Source organism: Hylobates moloch, unplaced genomic scaffold (genome assembly GCF_009828535.3).
Source record: "Hylobates moloch isolate HMO894 unplaced genomic scaffold, HMol_V3 SCAFFOLD_12, whole genome shotgun sequence".
Lineage (NCBI taxonomy): Eukaryota > Metazoa > Chordata > Mammalia > Primates > Hylobatidae > Hylobates > Hylobates moloch.
This window is the reverse complement of record NW_026652287.1, coordinates 103,623,014-103,636,579: the sequence shown is the minus strand read 5'-3', so window position 1 is coordinate 103,636,579 and position 13,566 is coordinate 103,623,014.

Sequence of the window (13,566 nt, the reverse complement as noted above, 5' to 3'; positions counted from 1 at the left end):
GTGCAGAGAAGAGAGATGAAGTGTCAAGAATTAGACATTTCATCCAATCCTCATCACTTCCTTTGATAACAAGACATTCAGTGCAGGAGACCAGGTGAGCTGCCCCAGGTCACAGAGTCTTGAGAGGGTTAGAAACTGGGCATCCAGATGCAGATCTAACCATGTACTAGCTGTATAACTTTGGGAAGTTAATTAACTCGGTTTCAGTTTCCTCACCCGCAAAATGGGGACAATAATATTTCCTACCTCATAGGGTTATTGTGAACATCATATAAGTGAATACATATGCGTCCTAATTTTGAGTGCTCAGTAAATGTCACTGGTGTTATCATTATAATTATTGAACAGCAGGTCCTCAATATGGGGTAAAAATCTCCAGTTATGATCCTGATAGTCCAGATGAATTATGGTTGTTTCAAAATGGACTCAAGTTGGAGGGGCTTCCCCAGAATTCTGAGGGAATAAATTTTTTTTTTTGTTTGAGATGGAGTTTTGCTCTTGTTGCCCAGGCTGGAGTGCAGTGGCACAGTCTCGGCTCACCGCAACCTCCGTTTCCCGGGTTGAAGCGATTCTCCTGCCTCAGCCTCCCGAGTAGCTGGGATTACAGGCTTGCGCCACCACGCGTGGCTAATTTTTGCATTTTTAGTAGAGATGGGGTTTCTCCATATTGGTCAGACTGGGCTCGAGCTCCTGACCTCAGGTCATCCACCTGCCTTGGCCACCCAAAGTGTTGGGATGACAGGCGTGAGCCACTGCGCCTGACCCAAAGGAATGTTACTGAGTGACCCCTTAGAGGTGATTTCTTCCTGAAACAGAAGAAAACAATGAAGGGAGAGTATCTGGAACCCTGTTTTATGTCTTACTTTAATGTTTCTCAAACTTCAACCTCTCAAACATCCTTTTTCAATGTTTGCCCTGTTTCTGCAGCAACGAATAACATCTTCATGATTGCTTTCATTTACACACAACATCCCCGCATTCCTATTTACTTAATATTTTTATTTAAAATGAATTTGTTTTCTAAAACCATTTAAGAAGTACCTTTAAATGGAAACTTTACCGCACTCCTATAAATGGAAAACCAGTTTCAAGTGCCATAACCTAAAAGGGAAATAAAATCACGGTTAATAAATTATAGCTACATGCCACCACTAGGTGTGGTAGATTGAATTCTTGGTTCCAATTCTTCATTATCCTGCTGTAACATAACACATTCTCTGTCTTGCCATAGCCTCATGGCAACTCAAGGGGTGGAGTACAGATGTGTTATGCCCATGGACCTTTTCCCTTTGTTGATTGTGCTTTGTATACTTTCACTGTAGTAAATCATAGCCGTGAGTATGACTATGTGCTGAGTCTCTCTTGAGACCTCCTCCCAGGAAATCATCAAACCTGAAGGTGATCTTGGGGACCCCAACACAAACCCTGGACCACAATTTTACCAGGAGGTGAGTGCTGTTGACACTTTTTTTGGGGCTCCATGACTAACCAGGAAAGGAAAAATTAATGCAGGGCTGAGAATTCATCCACTCATTCATTCATTCACTCATTCAACTAATATTTATTAAACAACTGCCATGTGAAGATGCTGTTCCGGGTAGCTAAGGCAACTGATGTCTGAGGCCTAATGGAGCTTACATTCTAATGATGAAAACAGACAATGTCAAGTAAACCAATAAATGCAAAATGAAATACAGTTTGTGCAAAATGAAATACAGTTTGTGCTAAATTCTTTTTTTTTTCCCTTTTTTGTCTGGTTTATTTTACTTAGTATAATGATTTCAGGATTTTTTAAATTATACTTTAGGTTTTAGGGTACATGTGCACAATGTGCAGGTTTGTTACATATGTATCCATGTGCCCTGTTGTTTTGCTGCACCCATTAACTCGTCATTTAGCATTAGGTATATCTCCTAATGCTGTCCCTCCCCCCTCCCCCCACCCCGCAACAGTCCCCGGAGTGTGATGTTCCCCTTCCTGTGTCCATGAGTTCTCATTGTTCAGTTCCCACCTATGAGTGAGAACGTGTGGTGTTTGATTTTTTGTCCTTGCAATAGTTTACTGAGAATGATGGTTTCCACTTTCATCCATGTCCCTAGTTTGTGCTAAATTCTGTGAAGTACTAAATTCTGTGAAATAAATCACTGTGATAGTAACTTTGAAGCCACTTTAGATGGGTATGGTCAGGGAAGGCCTTTTAGAAAAGGTAACATTTTGAGCTAAGAACCAAATGGTGGAAAGGAGACCGTTACAGCTGAATCCACACTTGAATGCGTTCAGCACCATGGACAGAGCACACCAGAGGCAAAGGCACTGAGGAACCAACAGGGAGGTGTTGTGGCCAGTGTGACCAGGAAAGCGAGAGAGTAATGGGATGTAAGATGGAGAGGCGGCCAGGCGCAGTGGCTCATGCCTCTAATCCCAGCACTTTGGGAGGCTGAGGGGGGCGGATCACGAGGTCAAGAGATTGAGACCATCCTTGCCAACATGGTGAAACCCTGTCTCTACCAAAAATACAAAAATTAGCTGGGCGTGGTGGCGCGCGCCTGTAGTCCCAGCTACTCAGGAGCCTAAGGAAGGAGAATCGTTTGAACCCGGGAGGCGGATGTTGCAGTGAGCCGAGATCATGCCATTGTACTCCAGCCTGGGCGACAGAGTGAGGCTCCATCTCAAAAGGAAAAAAAAAAAAAAAAGATAGAGAGGCATCCAGAGTCATGAGAGCTACAGGAAGATCTTTGAATTTTATTGTAGGTGTATTGGAGATAGTGGCAGGTACTGAGGAATGGTGTGATAGACTCTGGTTTACACTTTCCAAGGGTCACTGAAACTGCTGTGTGGCGAATGCACTAGAAGGGGCAATAAAGTAGGAGGATCACTTAGGAGGCTCTTGCAGCAAACCAGGTAAGAAGCGACAGTGGCCTGGAGTAAGGCAGTGGCAGTGGGGATGGAGAGCAGTGGGTAGATTCAGGATTTGCTCTAGGTGGAGCGGAGAGGACTCACTAATGGCTGGAGTGTGAGGTGTGAAAGAAAGACAGAAATCAAGGGAGACTTCTGGGCTTTGGGCCTGAGCAACTGAGTGTCCTGAAGTGCACTAAGCGGGATCAAGTTTATTTCGTGGGGAAAATCCAGAGTTCCCTTTTGGGCATATTAACTGTTGGATGCCTGCATTTCTGAGGTCAACTCCAGAAGAGCCTGGATTACCCAAATAGCCCCTTCAGAGCCTCCAGGGGTGAGGGTTGCAGAGTGAGCTCAGGAATCAGCTTAGAAGAGCGCCTACATCTAGCACAGGTGGTGGCGAAATGACACTTGTTCCTATCCATGTTGCAGAACCAGTCCAGCAGGGCTCTCCGTGATGCTGGAATAATCCAGGCACAGGCTACCCTGCGAGGCTTGTGGGGACTGTCCTGCGAGGCTGGGGTCTGCCTGTGGTGCTGAACCATTCTGGCCTGAGCTGCCCGTGGTTCTGATGGATATTAGCGGGGCTGTCCGTGGTGCTGAACCATTTCCATCAGGGCTGTCCTGCGAGGCTTGGGCTGTCTGCGGTGCTGAACCATTCACATCACGAGCTGCCTTGGGGGCTGTCCGTGGTGCTGAATCTGTCTGGCATGAGCTGTCCGCAGTTCTAAACCATTTAAGCATTAGCGTTGGGTGGTGCTGACGCTCTACACAGACTAGCTGGAGATTTTTTTTTCCCTCCTTCAAAGAACCCATCCGCCTGAGGAAAGCCCTGCTGTTGCCTGGAAACAAAGATCTCTGGGCTGTGGAGAGCATGGGATGAAAGCAGATGAGGGTAAGAACTGCAAAATCATTTTTAAGTGACAGCTTTGGTTCTTAGGACAGCAGGGCCTGGCTACAACCGGATTGAAATTATTAACATGAAGTTTCCCAAACAGCCCTGAAGAGGGGGAAAGTACAGAAAGGAAATTCAGAGAAAGGTATGCCCCGGATTCAGGCTGTTGGTTATTCTGGGTTAGGAGAAGCAGTGGAGTGGGGAGGGGAGGGCTATATAAGTATATGCGAGTTACTGGCAAAGCCCATTTTTTTTTTTTTTTTTTTTTTTTTTGAGATGGAGTCTTGCTCAGTCGCCCAGGCTGGAGTGCAGTGGCGCGATCTCGGCTCACTGCAAGCTCCGCCTCCCAGGTTCACGCCATTCTCCTGCCTCAGCCTCCCGAGTAGCTGGGACTACAGGCGCCCGCCACCACGTCCAGCTAATTTTTTTTTTTTTTGTATTTTTAGTAAAGACGGGTTTTCACCGTCTTAGCCAGGATGTTCTCAATCTCCTGACCTCGTGATGCGCCCGCCTCGGCCTCCCAAAGTGCTGGGATTACAGTCGCGAGCCACCGCTCCCAGCCAGCAAAGCCCTATTTTTTATGTTGCAAGCTGGGGTCACAAGAGGGATGTTATTGTAGATTTACAGAAATGCAGCATGGCTACAATTTCTCATGCTTCCAAATACAACCAATCGCATACATTGTAAACTGTGACTGTTATTTTAGTGTCGCTTTAGCTGGTGAATAGACACACCCACCATCTTTTTGTCAGGGTTAGTCTTGAATTACGTGGGTTTTGAATTGTACACCCTCTGCAAGAGTGAGTCCTTCACAAAATCAAACCTCTCTGGAATTGTTGAATGGATGAATAAGTGTTCTTCCCAATGATCTGGTCACCAGAAAAGGCACAGCTTCCACAATCACTCAAGAGATAGACATTCATAAAGCACTCACTATGTGCTGGACATTGCAGGTGACACCCAGTATGCCTGAAGCATATCCTCTATGCCTAATAGAATGATATTCACAACTCTTCAAGGGCCAGAGAGCTTTGAGGCTCTGACTTTGAGCTCTTTGTTTACCTAGAACCTCTGTGATATGGCTCTTCACTATCTTTCTATTACGTCCTCTAATGGAGTTGCCGGCCCAGTAAGTTTTGATATTTCAATTTCTCAAAATAAGCTGGAGCTCATTACGTTATGAATATTTCTTTTTGCTTACTGTCTGCCTTGTTTCTAAAATGGTACAGACCCATGATGGTAGGGGCTGTGTGTTTCTAATTTACCTCTGAGCCTCCAGAACCTGGAACATATCTTGGCACATACCAGATGGCCTATGAATGTTGTTTTGAAACAGTCGAATGAATGAAAGATGGTGTTTGTAAATGTAAACTATCTCAATGTTTTAATGATGGTAACTCATTAAATTAAAAGGAAAATGTGTGACGTGACCCAAACTGTGCTCATCAGTTGGCAGGATGAAGTCTATGATCTGCCAGGTTGAGACATCCAAGGTCATAGACCCCTGTTGAGTAAGACTCTGCCATAAGACCACTTCATGGGCCGGTGAGCTGTTGTTCTATCCTCTGGTACATTTGCTGTGGCCCATAAGGCAGGGTTCTGTGGCACCAAGCAGGGAATCCTATCAGTAGGGACCATCCCACAAGGAGAGGAATCTATTTCATGCTTTTTGTTAATTGCAGGGAATTAATCACATTGTGTGGATGTATCTAGTTCATGTGGCCATCTCCAAACAGTGATCATTTGGGAGCCTCGGACCCCCTGGGGCAGGTCAGCTTGGAAATGGCATATCCAGGATTAAACCCAGAGCAATATGTCCCCAAAGACCTTCTTGCTTCACTACTACTAAAAAACTTTCCATTTATTTGAGGTGGGGTTGCAAGGGGAAGAAGTATGATTGAAATGGGAAAACTCATCTTGTTATTTAAAACCTAGAAGGATACAATCACTTGGGGGTGTATGGGGTAAATCATACAAGGGCAGCGAGCTGCCAAGTCTGCTCAGAGAAACAGGTTCTCCTAGCCACTTCCAGCCCACAGGGCTTTTCTGCAGTCTCGCTAGAAAAATGATTCCAAAGACAGAATCATTATAAATCAAGTAACATCTATTGAGAGCTTAATGTGTCCTCATCAAGATCCTGTTGGTTGAGTGTTGTTATTATACTCATTTTACAGAACAAAATAGATCATCGTGGATGGATATGAAAAGGTCTGTCTCCAAGACACATCATTTCACGGGAGGATGGGGGGAGCAAGTTGCAAATCTACAGATGCAGTCTGACATGAATGACGTGAAAACCCAACAACACATAAAACAATGTCGATATTTTCTGTGGGCACATAGATATGCGTATAAAGTCTTCTGAAGTTAAAAACACAAAAGGTATTTAAAAGAAAAAAAATCACAAGATTACCAAGCTTACCAAGATTACATTTGTTCTTTCATGATAAAAAAAAAAGCGGTAATAATATTAAATGATTACCACATCCAGAAAGTTTGTGAACTCTCTTCAAATCTCAGCATGGCAAAACTCAGATAGATAGATAGATAGATAGATAGATAGATAGATAGATAGATAGATAGATAGATAGATTTTTTTTTTTTTTTTTTTTTTGCTAAGGAGTCGGCTTACACGAAGTGCTCAATGTTTTATTATGTGGGGACCAGGACTAAACAGGGTGAATCTGGTATATTTGGTTAACCTCAGGATGCAACCTATTTTTCTTCCTGACTATGATATGCCATGAATGTGACAATTTTCCTTTCAGAGGTATTGCTTATAAAATAAAGAAGTTATGAACTCTGTAAAGAAAGAAGAAGAAAAGCCAAAGATATGAACAATTGTTTAAGACACATTTCAATGTGAGAGATATTAAAATGTAAATAACTAACAACTCAGCATCAATAAAATACGATTTACTGGCCAGGAGTGGTGGCTCACGCCTGTAATCCCAACACTTTGGGAGGCCGAGGTGGGTGGATCAGCCAAGGTCAGAAGTTCGAGAGCAGCCTGGCCAACATGGCAAAACCCCGTCTCTACTAAAAATACAAAAAAAAAAAAAAGCCAGCGTGGTGGTGGATGCCTGTAATCCCAGCTACTTGGGAGGCTGAGGCAGGAGAATCACTTGAACCTGGGAGACAGAGGTTGCAGTAAGCCAAGATTGCGCCATTGCACTCCAGCCTGGGCATCAACAGCAAAACTCCATCTCAAATAATAATAATGATAATAATTTACTTATCACAACTTATCCAATAACAACAGTATATATCTCATAGTATGCAGCTGATAGGCATTTGGCATTGTTATTATGGAATGGGTAATATTAACCAGGTTCATTCTACGTATAAGAAAAGTGAGGCTGAGGATCAATGCATACACACACACACCTCAAGAGAATTCTGTGCTCTCTCTTCCTCTCAGATCCCTGCTCAGTCATGTGCACTGGCTTGAGCTGGCTTGCTGAAGGATGAGATGCCCAGGGAAGAGAGGCGAGTCATCTTGGACAAGGTTAATCTGGACCAGGCAGCCCACAGCTGACCACTGTTGAACACATGAGGTCAGCTGAGGCCAGAACTATCCCGTTTAACTTAGCCCAAATGGCCACATTCATAAGCTAATAATACTTCTTGTTTCAAGTCACTAAGTTTTGGAGTAGTTTGTTACACAGCAAAACTGACTGATACACTTTATATACACAGCTGATGATTAGCAGAGAAGCACTACTACTTCTATATAGGTTGCTAATTTATTGAAATGTTTCTGTGAAAGTTGGTAAATAGCTGCTGAGTGAAAGCCCCTGAAGCCCCCTCACTTAAAGAAAACACAAGTGAGAGTACACATACATGCCATCATCGATTGTTCTTTGTTTGTTTTCATTTAATTCTGTAATTCAGAACTCCTACCATATTCAAATATTCAACTTATTTCTCACCCAGTTGAATCCTGATATATTTAGCCAGTCTTCTAAGGATGGACTCTTGGGTGTTGCCAATTCTTCTGTTTTTGTTTTTGTTTGTTTGTTTGTTTTTTGAGACAGAGTGTTGCTCTGTCGCCCAGGCTGGAGTGCAGCGGTGTGATCTCGACTCACTGCAAGCTCCGCCTTCCGGGTTCACGCCATTCTCCTGCCTCAGCCTCCCGAGTAGCTGGGACTACAGGCGCCCGCCACCACACCCGGCTAATTTTTTGTATTTTTAGTAGAGACAGGGTTTCACCGTGTTAGCCAGGATGGTCTCGATCTCCTGACCTCATGATCCGCCCGCCTCGGCCTCCCAAAGTGCTGGGATTACAGGCATGAGCCACTGTGCCCAGTCGGGTGTTGCCAATTCTTCTAAGCACAGCATCAGTGAACACTTGGATGAAAGGAGAATGTCTTCCTTAGATACCTATGTAACTGTCTTCTCTTTGCCAGGTGGGTCTCTGCTCAAACGTTATCTTCTTAGGGTGGCCCTCTCTGACCACTGAAGTTGAGGTGGCCTCCCCCTTCACTCTCCATTTCATCCTATTCTCCGATCTTGCCCAGAAATTAGGAGCGGTGGTTCCATACTGCAAAAGACTTTCGTTTGTTCATTGCTGGGTTCCCAGACCCTGGAACAGTGCCTGGCACAGAGTAGGTGCTCAGATGTTTGTTGAATGAACAACTCCCTGCTCACTCCCAAAGCTGCTTCTTTCTTGGGATTCCTACTAATCAAAGGGCGCAGAAGTTCTGAGTATTCATATATTAGGCATTCACTCTCTTACTTCCTTTTTTTCACTTTCTTTTTCCTTAAAACAGCTACTCACCCACCACTGAAAGAAAAAAATAGCTCAGGCTCCTTCCTGACCCAAATTTCTCCTCCTCCTTTCCACATGCATCTGCTCACACCAACCTCTCTGTGCTACACTGGATCAACAATGAAAAATGCCAACTTCACACCTACCTCTTCCTTCCCTCCACTTCTTTCCACCTCTCAACCTGTCTGTAAAACAGGTGATCAGCTATAAACAAACATTTACATCCCTGCAGGCACCTCTTAAAAGAAACTTGGACCCAAAAAGTTCCCCCTATGAATTTTCATGCCTTGAAAAAGATTTATTGGGCAAATGAGTACATATCACGAAGGAAATGGAAAATCTATTGAGCCTCGTGGGGTGGTGCTGGGGAGGAGGGAGCAGATGGATGGATATAATTCCTAATCTTTCTCCCCAGTCTTGGTAGACAAATAAGCATCAGGGAAACTTGTTCTGATAATAGACATGGAGCTTGGTCATACTTAAACCTTACATCAACCTTAGGAGCTGATGATAAAAGTATTGTTGGCTGGGTGTGGTGGCTAACACCTGTTACCCCAATGCTTTGGCAGGCCGAGCAGGGAGGATTGCTTGAGCCCAGGAGTTTGAGACCAGCCTCGGAAACATAGAGAGATTCCATCTCTACAAAAAAATAATAAAAAAAAAAAAAGCCAGATGTGGTGGCACACACCTGTAGTCCCACCTACTGAGGAGGCCGAGGTGTGATGATCACTTGAGCCCAGGAGGTTGAGGCTGCAGTGAGCGATGATCATGCCATTGCACTCCAGCCTTGGGATACAGCAAGACCCATTCTCAAAAAATAAAATGAAAGTATTATTATACTGGTAATGATAACAACACATAACAAAACTTCCCATGTGTAAATACTGTCCTTTTTTTTTTGAGACAGAGTCTCACTCTGTTGCTTAGGCTGGATTGCAGTGGCACAATCTTGGCTCATTGCAACCTTTATCTTCTGGGTTCAAGCGATTCACATGCCTCAACCTCCCAAGTAGCAGGGACTACAGGTGTGCACCACCACACCCAGCCTAATTTTTGTATTTTTAGTAGAAACAGGGTTTCACCATGTTTCCCAGGCTGGTCTCAAACTCCTGACCTCAAGTGATCTGCCCACCTTCGCCTCCCAAAGTGCTGGGATTGCAGGCGTTAGCCACCACATCTGGCCATTAGCCACCACATCCGGCCATAAGCATGTTCGAAATGCATTGTGTTTCTTCACTTCTTGACAACACTATAAGGCAGATACTATCGTTATCCCCACTCCACAGATGAGGAAACTGATACACCAGAGAAACTAAGTCACTTTACCAAAGTTCCTCAACAGAGAAGTGGCAAAACCAGAATCTGAATGCAGTAGTCTGTCTCCTGGAAGCAGCAACATGATGTTGCTACTTACGCCTCATTGGTTGGAACCTAGTCACATGGCCACACCTAGCTGCAAGGGAGACTGGGAAATGCAGCTAAAATGTAAGGGTTCGAGTACTATGGAAGAAGGAGACACCAGATGTTGGGGAACAATGAGCAGACTCTACACACCCACCCTGGACCCTTGAAGATCTAAAAAATCAGAAGTTTGCAGTTATTCCTCAGGATAGGTCAGGGAGTAACTGAGATAAGTGTTCTTATACATTGGTGGTGGGAATACCAATAAAGACATTGCCCTGGGAAGGTGTATCAGTTAGCTATTGCTGTATAACCAACCATGGCAACATTTAGAATCTTAAAACAGAAACAACCATCATTTATTATAGTTCATGAAGTTATGAACCAGCTAGACAGTTCTGCTGATCTGAGTTTGGCTGATGTTGGCTGGACTTGCTCCCGTATCTGTCCACAGCTTGGACTGTGGGCTGGGGGTTGTGCTGACTGGCCTAGAATACCTTTAACCAGGATGACTTCCCCCATGGGCCTGTCATCCTCCAGCAAGCTAGCACAAGCCAGTGCACATGGCTGAGCAGAGACCTGAGAGGAAGAGAGAGCACAGAGGCCTCTTGGGGTTAGCCTCTGAAGGGACACACTGTCATTTGTTGGCAGGGTTGGTTTCCTGGAGGCCTCCCTCCTTAGCTTGTAAATGGTCGACCCTCTGTATGTGTCTGAGTCCTACTTTCCTTGTAATTACACCAGCAGATTGGATTAGGGCTGGCCCTAGTGACCTCATTTGACCTTGATCACCTGGTTAAAGGCCCCATGTCCCAATACAGTCACCGTATTGGGACGTACTGGGGTTAGGATATCAGCCTTTCAATTTGGTGGGGGGCACAATTCAGCCTGTAACGCTCACCAGCCCAGACCCCTTCAGAGCTGTGCCTTCCTATTGGAGACCCAAGATTTATACAGTGGAGTTGGATGCTGTGTTGGATCATAAATCCCATTGGCTTTACTTTCTATTATTATTATTTTATTTTATTTTTCCATAAGTTATTGGGTACAGGTGGAATTTGGTTACACGAGTAAGTTCTTTAGTGGTGATTTGTGAGATTCTGGTGCACCCATCACACTGCACCACATATGTTGTCTTTTATCCCTCGACTCCCCCTCCCATGCTTCCCCCCAAGTGCCCAAAGTTCATTGTATCACGGATTTACCTTCAAAACCCACCCAGAATCCATCACCTTCTCGCCACCCCTGCCTGGTCCCAGCCACGCTCACCCCTCACGGGGACAATTGCAGGGGTCTCCCCACTTCACCCTTGCTCCATTCTCCCTGCCCCGGCCTGTTCTCCGCACAGAAGCCCATCGCGTCCCTCCTCTGCCTATAACCCTCCATGGCTCCCACCTCACCCCATCAAGCTGCAGTCTTCACCCCGCCGGCCAGCACCCCTCCTGATCCAGCCCCCGTCTGCTCTCTGTCCTCTTGTCACGCTGCCTCAGGTGTGGGTGAAACCCAGGGCCTCTGCCCTAGCTGTTCCTTCTTCCTGAAACACTTTCCCCTACATCCCTACCTGCCTTGTCCTGCCTCTGAGTTTCTGCTTTCCTCCTGTCTCCTCCTCAGGGAGCCTTCCCCCACCACCTTCTTAAATCTAGAACCTGCCCCAACTCTCTGCATAGTACCCTTCTCTTTCTGATATTTTTTCTCCACGGCTTTTAAAAAAATTGTCACTTCCCAGAAGAACATCAACCCCACGAGGGCAGGGGTTTTGTAAGTCTTGTTCATAGCTGTTTCTCCAGCCCTTAGAACTTTATCTGATTCAAATAGGCACAGTCTGTATGTCTTTCAATACAATTTATTCCAACACAGTCTCTATGTCTTTGAATGTAATTTAGCCATGGAGGGTTATGGTCAGAGGAGGGACGTGAAAGGCTTCTGCGTGGCAAACAGGCTCTGGGCAGGGAGAATGGAGCAAGGGTGAGGCGGGGAGACCTCTGCAATCGTCCCAGCAAGGGGTGAGCATTGCTGGGACCAGGCAGGGGTGGCAATTTATTCTGTTACTGTCATGGCTCAGAAATGCCCCCACAATTTAACTTGGGAATTTAACTGGGAATTTAACTTTTTATACCTGTACCTGATGTCTACATGTGCTGGTACCACCCTGGGCTTTGGGTAGCAGGGAGGGCCAGCCTCTCCTCAAACTCTGTGTTTTCTTTTTGGGCTGCTGTAACAATATCACAGACTGGGTGGCTTATACACAACAGACATTCATTGCTCACGGTTCTGGAGCCTGGGAAGGCCGAGGTCAAGGTGCCAGCAGATTCAGTGTGTGGTGCAGGCCCATTCCCAGTTCATAGATGGAGCCCTCTTGCTGTGCCCACACACGGAGGAAGGAGTGAGGGAGCTCTCTGGGGTCCCTTTCATAAGGGCATTAATCCTATTGCGGAGGCCCCACCCTCATGACCTCATCACCTCCCAAAGGCCCTATCTCCTAACACCATCCCCTTGGGGGTTAGGGTTTCAACATGTAAATTTTGGGGAGACACACAAATTTAGACCATTGCACCTTTCTTCCAGGGTGTGGAGTTGGTCCTGGGAATTGGCTGACCCCCTACCAGAGACTGCACTTCCCATGACCCTTTGTGTGCAGGAGGGTGCAAGGAACACTGCTCACCAGTGGAAGGAGAGGAGAGCTATGTGTCCAGAAATGGCTTTGCCCTCCCCTGGCTGCTGCCTAGATGTCTACTTGAGAAATTACAGTGGAGGGAGCTTGGATCCCTGAGCCACCCCATGGAGTAGATCCTCTGGCTGAGGGAGAACAGCAGAATCAGACTTGATGCATGAGGAATACTTTCCAGCATGGGATGTCTCCTGGTCTCTGGGGCTTTTTGATGCATCCAGTCCATGCCAACCAGCACAAGATCTGCGACCTCACCCGGAGCCTCACCCCTGTGCATAAGATGCTAGGACCATCCCCAGGTACCAAGTGAGCTCAGCAAGCACCAGCTCGTAAGTGGTGGAACTAGTAGCTGGGCCCACGATTCACTGACCCCAGACACCACCTGATCACTTGGTGGCCCTACACAGGCTGCAAGCCAGGAGTCAAATCTCCTTCTCCCCCAGGGGTATTTTGTGTGGCCTGTCCAGTCCAGACCCAAAGAGCATATATTTTTTTGTTTGTTTTGAGATAACCTCTCACTCTCCTGCCCCGACTGGAGTGCAGTGGAACAATCATGGCTCACTGCAGCCTCCAACTTCTGGCCTCAAGGAATCCTCCCACCTTGGCCTCCAGAGTGGCTGGGAGGACAGGCACACATCACCACGCCTGACCCAAAATAGCGTTTCTTAATAAATATGTAAATTTGTTGCCATTTAGAAATCAGAAACATTGCACATAAAGTCTGGCTTTTCATCTCCATGATCTCGAACAAATTATTAGTGTTCTGAGCCTGTTTCCTCAATTGAAAGCGAGAATAGTATTACCCTATATTAATGATGTAAGCCCTGTTAATGTATGTAGCTCTTATATATAAATATTTAAGACTCTATTACAAATACAAACTTGCTATTAATAAATAATAGTGTGTATAATAAAATATTATTAGGGCCGTAAGGTGTG